Source organism: Rhea pennata, unplaced genomic scaffold (genome assembly GCF_028389875.1).
Source record: "Rhea pennata isolate bPtePen1 unplaced genomic scaffold, bPtePen1.pri scaffold_23_1, whole genome shotgun sequence".
Classification (NCBI taxonomy): Eukaryota; Metazoa; Chordata; class Aves; order Rheiformes; family Rheidae; genus Rhea; species Rhea pennata.
In genome coordinates, this window is record NW_026907675.1 from 5127731 (window position 1) to 5137821 (window position 10091).

Here is a 10091-nt window from a genome sequence, read left to right on the forward strand (position 1 = left end):
CTTCCCGCACATGTCAGGGTGGTTGAAGTCTCCCATGGGAACCAGGGCCTGTGATTTGGAGGCTACTTCCAGCTGTCTGTGGAAGGCCTCATTGACTTCCTCTTTTTGGTCAGGTGACTTGTCTTAGACACCCACAATGGGGTCCCCATGTTAGCCTGCCCTTTGATCTTCACCCGTAAGCTCTCGACTGCCTCCTCCTCCACTCCTAGGCAGAACTCGAGGCATTCCAATTGCTCTCTCACATAAAGAGGAACTTACCACCTCGCCTTCCTGGCCTGTCTTTCCTAAAACGCACGTAGCCATCCACGACCGCATTCCAGTCATGTGAGCTATCCCACCATGACTCTGTATTACCAGCTCCATTACATTTCGAGCTTTACAAACCTTTCTAGTTTTCCTATACCTCTGGCGTGTTTAGTGTTGTCTAGCATCTGTCATAGGTGTAGAACCCCTAAGCTCCAAGAAATTCTTCTCCTTAACAAATGATGAGTTCTCGAGTTCAGCGCAACCAGCCGGCACAGCCCAACACTCTTCAAAGCCTCAGGCTGGGAGCAGAGAGGCTGGGGAGCATCTGTGCTGAAAATGACAACAGGATTTTGGCACACCAAAGGCAAAGGAAGAATCACAGAATTGTTGAGGTTGGAAGGGACCACTGGAGATCATCTAGTTGAACCAGCCTGCACAAGCAAGGTCACCTACAGCATATTAGATGGGATTGCATCTGGGCTGGGGGACCCAGCGCATCCCCTCAGGTGCAGGACAGAGGCTCCCAGAGGTGACCAGCCTCAAAAATGGGCAGAACCCCTCCTCAGTGGTGCCCAGCCTTGGTCCTGGCTCTGCTCTACCTCTGCACCCCATGGTGGGGGGCACCACTCAACCACTGTCCCAGCCCATGCCATGGGAGATGCTGTCCTGGGCTGTTCCCTGCACAGGGATGGGGAGCTGCTACAGGTTTCACATGGGTTTGTGCTTCCCAAGGAACACCCTTTTGCTTAAAAAATGCAGTTAGCCAAATTGTAATTAGAGAATACCTTCACCTGCTTTCTTGTTTGGATGCCAGAGGATTAATAGCTGAATTAAAAAACAACAACAACAAAAAAATCCACCCCAAATTTTGTCTCTCTTGCCTCTACTACCTAACTGGGCATTGAAAACTTCTCCATGATCGTTAATCATCAAGGAACAAATCTAGTACCTAAGCTCCGAGGAAATTAAAAGGAAAAAAAAAAAAAAAAAAAAAAAAAAAAAAAAAAAAGAAGTCCCGAAAGGGGATATTCTACTTCAAAATGAAAAAATGAAGTAACCTTTTTAAAGGTCGGGCAGGAGCTGTGAGCACAGAAGCGGTGCCTGCAGTTACCTTGTGATACACTCCAACAAGCAATCCTTTCTGCCCCTACAACTACAAAAAATGGGTTCATGCCCGCGGAGCCCTTGGCTGAGCAGCTCTGCTCATGTGGACACACCAGCACTGCACAGCACTTGTATAAATCCACAGATCTGCATTTACCCCTCCGGCCTTGGCACTTCCTTGCCCACAGCCCTCTGCAGCCCATTACCCACAACAGGCACACACGAGTGCTGCCTGGTCCACATTTAGTGCACAACCAGGCAGGTTGTGGCACCATGCAGAGGGCCATTGACAGGCTGGAGAAAGGGGCAGAAAGAAACCTCACGAAGTTTGGCAATGGGAAATCTCAAGTCCTGTACATGAGAAGAAAAATCCCCAGGCATCAGGACACGTTGGGGACTGACCAGCTGAGGAGTAGCTTTCCAGAGAAGGACCCAGGGATCCGGGTGGGCAAGTTGGCCATGAGCAAGCAACATGTCTGTGTGACAAAGACGGCTGACAGTGTGGCTGTTGTGAGGAAAAGGAAGTGCAAGGGGTCTTGTATCTGGATGCACATCAACAGAAATGCCAGGAATAAGGAAAGTGCAGAACAGACTCATGGACACCCATTCTGCCCACTCCTGGTCTAGCACTGGTCTTTACTTCTTCACATCAGGAAACTGTTTTCCCAAAAGAAACTAAACAGTCCCCCAATACCTACAGTACTTGCACCAGACCAAGCAAGCACCCCTAGCACTTGGTGCTCAGACCTCAGCTGAGCAGCTGCTTTTCCCAGGACTCTGACTCAGAAGAGAGAGTGAAATTCTCCCACAAGGGCAGCCCAAGCAACAAGCACATGGGCAAATTCAGCTGCACAAGGTAGATGAGGCGGTAGCTGCACCCAGGCCCCTCTGCTGTAGTCCTTCAACCTCCTGTCAGCGGCATCACAGATGCCTCCATCCTGATATCCTGACTAGCGATTTCTTCTTCTTAATGCACATGGCATGAAAAGAACAGATCTGGAATTAAAACCCCTCTTTCTTTCCCTTCCACATCCACAAACACTGAAAACAACCGAGACAATCTAGTTGTTGCTAGCAACCCTCTGGCTTCTTCATTGTTTTCTCTGAACGGTTGTTTTGAGTGTGAGTTTTGTTGTTTTCACAGAATGACAAAATAGATGATATTGGCAGGGACCTCTGGAGATCCCCTGGTCTAACCCCCCTGACCAAGCAGGGGGGCTTAGAGCAGGTTGTCCAGGACTGGGTCAGGCAGGTTTGGAGTATCTCATCAAGCCAAGACTCCACAACTTCTTGAGGAATCTCTTCCAGCACTTACCTACCCTCAGAGTGAAAAAGTGTTTTTCTGCCCTCAGGTGGAAAGTCATGATTTGCCATTTTGTGCCCATTGCCTCTCTTCCTCTTGCTGGGTGCTACAGAGAACCACTCAGAGTCATGATCTCCATCTTCCTTAAACTCTCCCGTCAGATATTTAGATACCTGGAAAGGATCCCCACCAGCAGTCTGCTTTACAGCAGAAACAGTCCCAGCTTTCTCAGTGTCTCCTCCTACGGGAGATGCTCCAACCCTTCAGTCATCTTTGTGACCCCACAGCACCAACATCTCTGACACTCACAGCAGCGATAGACATGACCCAGGGAAATGAGGAGGGCAAACAGGGACAGGTTTGCAGCTGCAGATACAGAACAAACCTCTCCTCAAGGACTGTTAGAAAGAGACAATCCACACAACCACAAGAAATGATCTTACAACCACAAACAGCAGCCATGGGCCTGGCACTGGCCCAACAGACACTACTGCAAAAATGACCTCACTGGCCGGCACTGACCTGTCGGACTCTGCAGCATAAGGGACCTCACAAGCACAAACACCAGCCATGTTACTAGCAGTGGCGTATCTGGGCCTCAGGCAGAAGTAACCAAAAGCCTGATAGAGCAGACACGGCCATAGCACTGGCCTGTCAGGGCCTCAGGCAGAAGAGTCCCCACTGCCACAAACCATAGCCATGCACCTATAAGAAACCCATGAGGCACTCAGGAAGAGGCGGCCTCACAAGCAGCCGTGGACCTAGCACAAGCCTCTGCGGCACAGAGGTCCAAGTGACCTCACAACCACAAGCAGCAGCCAGGGCCCAGCAGCGACCCGTCCGGCACTGAGGAAGAAGTGACCCCAGAAACACAAAGAGCAGCCATGTGAGCAACGCTGGCCTAACAGACACACTGCGGCAGAAGTGACCTCACAGCTACAAACAGCAGCCAGGGGCCTGCCAGTGACCCCTAACAGGGTCCCTGCTGCACAAGCCACCTCACAACCACGGACAGCAGCCATGCGCCTATCACTGGCTTACGAGGGCCTGAGGCAGAAGGGGGCTCACAAGTACAAAGAGCAGCCATGGGCCTGCCAGGGCCCTGTCAGGCAGAGAGGCTGAACTGACCTCACAGCCACAGAGAGTAATAATGTGTCTCCTTGTTGTCTGTCATTTACAGATGCAGAAGCGTTTCAAATACGTATCAAAGGAATTTAATTGCAGTTTGCCTATCCCGTTCTCAGGAAGTGGTGACTTCACAGTCTCCATCAAAGCCACCTGCTGGCATATCGGACAGCACAGCAATAGCGACCTCACAAGCAAAAGCAACAGCTACGTGCCTACCCCTGGCCTCTCACATACTTAAACAAAAGTGTCCTCACACTCTGCATCGAAGCCATGCTCGTGCTGCTGGATTATCATGGACAGAGGCACAAAAATCTCAGAAGCACAAACAGCACTAATGTCTGCACTGCGGCTCTGCCAGATACTCATGCAGAACCAGAACTCAGAACCAGAAACAGCAGCAATGGGTCTGCTGATGGCCTGTCAGATTCTTCAGCAACAATGATGCTCTAGTTAGATTCCCGGGGGCCAAATGTCCTGTTTGGCAAGCCAGCACAAACTCTCTCTCACACACAAACACTCTCCAGCAGCAAGCAGTTTATTAGTAGATACTTACAAACAGACGGACTCGATGGTAGTCTCGAGAAGGACCACTCCAATGCTTGTCCTGATCATCTGCATGATGAGAGGGAGACTCAGCAGGCACAATCTTTTCAGGCATCCCCGAGGAGGCAACGTGGCCCTCTGCTGTGTAGCAGCCTCCCTGTCCTCTGGAAAAATTCCGGTATTTATGATTATTGGCGGTAGGTGGGAGTCCCGGCACATGGGGCCAACGAGTGCAGGGAGTCTAGCCCAACTCTGCCCTGCTTGCGTAACTGGGCTATGATACTGCGCACACATGCAGACTTATTTTGGGGGCCACTTTGACTTTGGGGGTCACTATTTCATTACTCTTCAACTGGAGACCTTCATGTTGACTGCTTCTCATGGTTATTCTGTGGCTGGGAGCCACCGAATCTAGATGTAACCAAATGCTGTTCTTTCTCACAGATTTCCAAGACCTTGTTAGTTACTTATTTGTACTCTGCTTAACACAGTGGTACTGTTCTAGGCACTACGAAGTTACAATACTAGACCATTCTCACCAAGTATCAGGTAGTATAGATACAAAAGTTACAACACGGACCATTCCCACCAACTATCACCTAGTACAGATACAAGGGACAACAGAATCTGCATCCAAGGCATGTGCTTCCATGTTGCTGGACTACCAGGCCCTAAGCACAAGGGCAAAAGGAACCATGTGCTTGATGTTGTCTAATCAGGTACTGAAGCAAAAGTCACCTCACAAGTACAAAAAGGAGCACTGTGTCCACTAGTGGCCTAGCAGACACTGAGGCCAAATTTCATTTTCAACACAAACATCAGCAATATGCATCAAGCGGGACTGCCAGCTCCTGAGGCTGAAGTGACGTCACAGGCATCCATGGAGCCGTAGATCTGCCTGGCCTGTTAGGGACTCAGGCACAATTGCCCTAAACTCCACTTCCACCTCAGCCTCTAAGAGACCAGCTGCAAGCATGTGGCTCAGGGGATGGTTATGGTGTAATTTCTGCCTGAGCACCTGAACCTCCTGAGCTTCAACAAGGGCAAGTGCAGAGTGCTGCACCTAGGCAGAAATAACCCTAGGCACCAGTACAAGCTAGGGGCTCACCTTCTGCAGAGCAGCTCTGCAGAGAAGGACGTGGGAGTGCTGGTGGACAACAAGTTGACCATGAGCCAGCCTTGTGCCCTTGTGGGCAAGAAGGCCAGTGGTCTCCTGGGGTGCATTAGGAAGAGTGTTGCCAGCAGGTCGAGGGAGGTGATCCTGCCCCTCTACTCAGCCCTGGGGAGGCCTCATCTCGAGTACTGTGTCCAGTTCTGGGCTCCCCGGCACAAGAGAGACATGGAGCTACTGAAGAGGGTCCAGTGTAGGGCTATGAAGATGATTAGAGGGCTGGAGCATCTGCCCTATGAGGAACGTCTGCGAGAGCTGGGCCTCTTCAGCCTGGGGAAGAGAAGACTGAGGGGGGGATCTTATCCATGTGTATAAGTACCCGAAGGGAGGGTGTCAAGGCGACAGGGACAAACTCTTTTCAGTTGTCTCGTGTGACAGGACAAGAGGCAATGGGCAGAAATTGAGGCACAGGAAGTTCCACCAGAACGTGAGGGAGAATTTCTTCACTGTGAAAGTGGCGGAGCACTGGAGCAGGTTGCCCGGAGAGGTCGTAGAGTCTCCTTCTCTGGAGATATTCAAGGCCTGCCTGGATACAACCCTGTCTAACATGCTGTAGGTGACCCTGCTGAGCAGGGAGGTTGGACTAGATGATCTCCAGAGGTCCTTTCCAACCTTACTGATTCTATGATTCTATAATTCTATGACTCAGGCACAATTGCCCTAAACAAGTACAAACAGCAGCAAGGGGCCTGCTCCCCATTCATGAAGCTCTGAGACACAAGGGACCTCACCATCTGCACCAAAGCTAGCGGCATGCTGTTGGCCTACCAGGTTCAGAGGCACAACTCACCTCGCAAGCGCAAAGGGCATCAAGGTGCCTGCTGCTGGTCTTTCTGGGACTGAGTCACAAGTGACCTGAAAAGTGCAAACCTTCACGGAGGAGAAGCTCACCTGCGCCACTCTCGTGGCCCTTCATTATGCTGTTACCACTACAAACATAACAGTCCCCTGCAAACGGCTTTCATCTCCTGGCAAGGCTACATGGGACATCTCCACTCTGTCACCCTGGGCACAATCCATAACAGGGAACAATTGGTTGTGCCTTTCCTTTATTACCATCAAGACTGAGCTGTGCGCCTTTGCCCTGGAGCACTTACGCATTGCTCACTGCCTTCCCTTGCCTCCACCTCCCAAATACACAGAGAATCTATTGCGCTAACACCAAAGGTGGCCAAGGAACTCTGGGCTCACAAGGCGTGTGCAAATGATCAGCACAAGATCAGGCCCAAAGCTGGCTCCTTGCATGATGCGGCTCTTCTCACTGGGCAGCATCCTGCTGTCTTTAGGCAGAGGAGATTGCTGCTTTCCACCTCCCTCCCCTCAAGAACCTCCACCTAGGGCGGGGGGAAGGAGTTTAGTTTACCAATACAAAGTTAGAGATACAACGTAGAAACATCAGGGAGCCCTGAAGGCCTCCTGAGCCCGAAGTAACTTTATTGTGCATATCCTTTATCAAACCTATCCTGTTTAACGCCTTACGAGCATAGTTTGGCTTGCAAAGCTGAAGTTGTTTTATGCAAATAACTCTGTGAGCCTCTTCAGTATTATGGCCCTCATCTTTTCAGATACTCGTCTCTTACCTAAGGGAGTCATTTCTGACCTGGCAGTTCAGATGTCCATCTCAGCTGAGCATATTTTGCAATGTGTCACTAGGTTTTTGGAGGCCTGCAGTTTCTGCAATTCTTGCCAGGGTCCCCAGACAGAATGCTTACTAAACTCCCACTTTCAGCTGATCAGATACAAGTAACCTTCCCATCAACAGCCAAGCCATTTGGCTACTGCTGGTCTGTCAGCTGCTAAGGCAGGAGTGACCTCAAACACACATGACTCAGCCATGACCTTGCTGCTAGCCTGTCCGAGGCTGAGGCAGACACAACTTCCCAAGTAAGAACATAAACCCTGTCTGTCACAGAAACTGCGAGGCCAGAAGCAACCACATGTGGGTCTGGTAGGTGATTGTTAGGACATCTCTAGCTGAGCAGCTGAGAGCTGCTCTGATGAGCCTTTGGCTCATGCCTGAGGTAATTGTTTGCAAGATCACTTCTGCCTAAGGACCTGGTAGGCCACCATGAGGCACAGGGCCAGGATGCTGATAGTGAGGTATTTAGAACTGAGTATCGGGCATACCAGAAACAGTTGCATGGCTCGGATGGTGACTGAGAGATCACTTCCACCTCAGCCTCTAAGAGGCCAGCTGCAAGCACGTGGCTCAGGGGATAGTTATGGTGTAATTTCTGCCTGAGCACCTGACTGGATGGAAGCCAAGACCATGCTAAGGTCATTTCCATAAGGGAAGGGGAAAGATCATCAGCAGGCCCATTGGCTTGGTAGGCGATTAGGAGGTCAGTTGCATCTGGTCAGCTGATGCAGCTCCTGGTCATCAGGAGACTGGTGGCTGGAGACATTTTTATGAGATTTATTGTTTCTCAGAAGCCCATAGGGCAGTAAGAGGCACACAGCCATGAAGGTGCCGGTGAGGTCACTTCTGTGTCTGCAGGTGCCGGACCATGAGCAGGCACATAGGTGGGAAAGTGACTGTGACGTCACTTCTGTGGGTGAAGCTGATAGGCCAGCACTTCCCTCCTGTCTGGGATGAGTGGTTGTGAGGTCACGTCTGCCTGAGTACCTGATAGGCTGCCGTCAGGCACAGGGCTGGGATGTTGGGTTCTGTGGTCATTCGTTTCCGCGGTGTGCACGCCTTACTCCGTACAGAGTGAGGAGTGGCATGGACAGCCCTGGGCAGGGAGTGTTCGGGGGCCACTGAGCTCTGCGCAAGACACACAAATATCTTTTTAATGGTGCAGGCATGAGTGTAAAAGAACGGCTACTGGATCTTTTGCGGGCAATTTTTTTTTTCTTTAAAGGAAAGTGATTCCAGAATTGGGGTGGACTGCAGTCACAGGAATACAGACAGCTGGTGCCATTGTAGGTGCCCTGTTCTCCTCTGCCCAGCCTCCATCTGCAGCTCCGAGGGGCTCCCACAGGTCCATCATGAGAGCTGCCAGGCCCAAGCAGCTACCTCCGACACTCTGGGGCCTCCCCAAGTGCCCCTGGGTGCCTGTGCTTAGACACCCGAGCTCTGCCTGGAAAGGTGAAGAATTGTTTTCAACATTTAAAGAAAAGATAGGAGCACCTTCTCCTCAGCTGAAATGGCTGAATAGTTTTAATAAAATGTCAACATTTTCCCATGAAAGCACACTGGAAATTTTCAGGAAAGATATTAATCTCAGGAGAAGAAGTACTGTTCTGCCCCTTGTCTTGCATTACCACTGCTTGGGCTATTATGCTGTCGATGTAATCTCACTGATCTTTCACATATTTGCAGCTGTCCTCATCAAAGTGGTCATGTGTAAAGTTCCCTTTATATCAGACTATCTGGACTATCTGGAAAACTTCCTGTAACTTTCCAGTTTTCCTCCTCCCCTTGCCCATTATCCATCAGATACCTCTCAGCTCTCCAGTTGCTGCTCTGAGCCTCAGGGAGCCTCAAACTTGCCTTGTCTTTTGAGGAGTCTGATTGTCTCCTTAGTCTACTCCGTAGCAGTGCTTCTGTCTATCCATTTCTACCTACCAGTCAAAAACAGTCCAAGGAAGGTAATTTCTTGTGGAAAGTGGCCCTCACTGGAGGCAGCTTGGACTTAACATACAGTAGAGGAGTGCATTTGACTGTGTATTAAACTGTATCTTATTTTATTTTTGTTTGCAATTAAGAAAAACCCTCCTATGTCTGCAGCCAATTCTCTAAGGAGAACAGGCAGGAATTGGTGCGTAGGAGCCGCAACATTCAGCTACAGATTCGAATGGAAACAGGCTAGGTTTTAACAGGAGTGATGTAAGTCTCCAGTGGCTGATGAGAGAAATGGCAGGGTTGGGAGGTGAGGAGGAAGGTTGTCTGTAACAGGTCACATATTGAAAACACTGCTTTTTCCTCATGTTCAGGTTTTATTGTGGTAGAGACAGTCTGCCCATTGCCTCTTGTCCTGTCGCATGGCAGCACTGATCCGAGTTCGGCCCCATCCCCTTGACACTTCCCCCCACACCAAGGTATTTGTAGACATTAATAAGATCCCCTCTCAGCCTTCTCTTGTCCTGGCTAACCCCCCCAAAAACTGCCTGCCCCCTGCCCACAGCCCCTACCAGCCCAATTTGCCCCATGGCTGCCGCTGCCTCAGCTGCCTCAGGAGCCCCAGCCCCTGGCTGCCCCTGGGCATGGAGACTCCCCACCAGCTTCCCTATTTCAGACCTACACGGGGAATCCCTGGCTCAGAGGTGGCCCTTCACGGGTCACCCTTGTGTAATTAGCTAATGAGCAGCCCCACACACCTCCTAGCCAGCCCCACGGAGGCCTCCCTGCAGTGAGCTGCAGCAGAGACTGACCAGGGTGATGTCAGGGCCCTTTGTGATCTCCACTGTCCCCCCCACTGTGACTCCAATGGTCCCTCGTGGTGTCACGTAATGCCCCACAGCATCGCCTCAGTGTGAGGGGAGGGGGACGGCTAGGATCTCCCAGGGAGCTCCCTCAGCCAGCCCATGGTCCTGTGAAGGCCCCCCTTTCACCACTGCTCCTTCCTGTCCCGCCTGAGCCCCAGAGCCGGC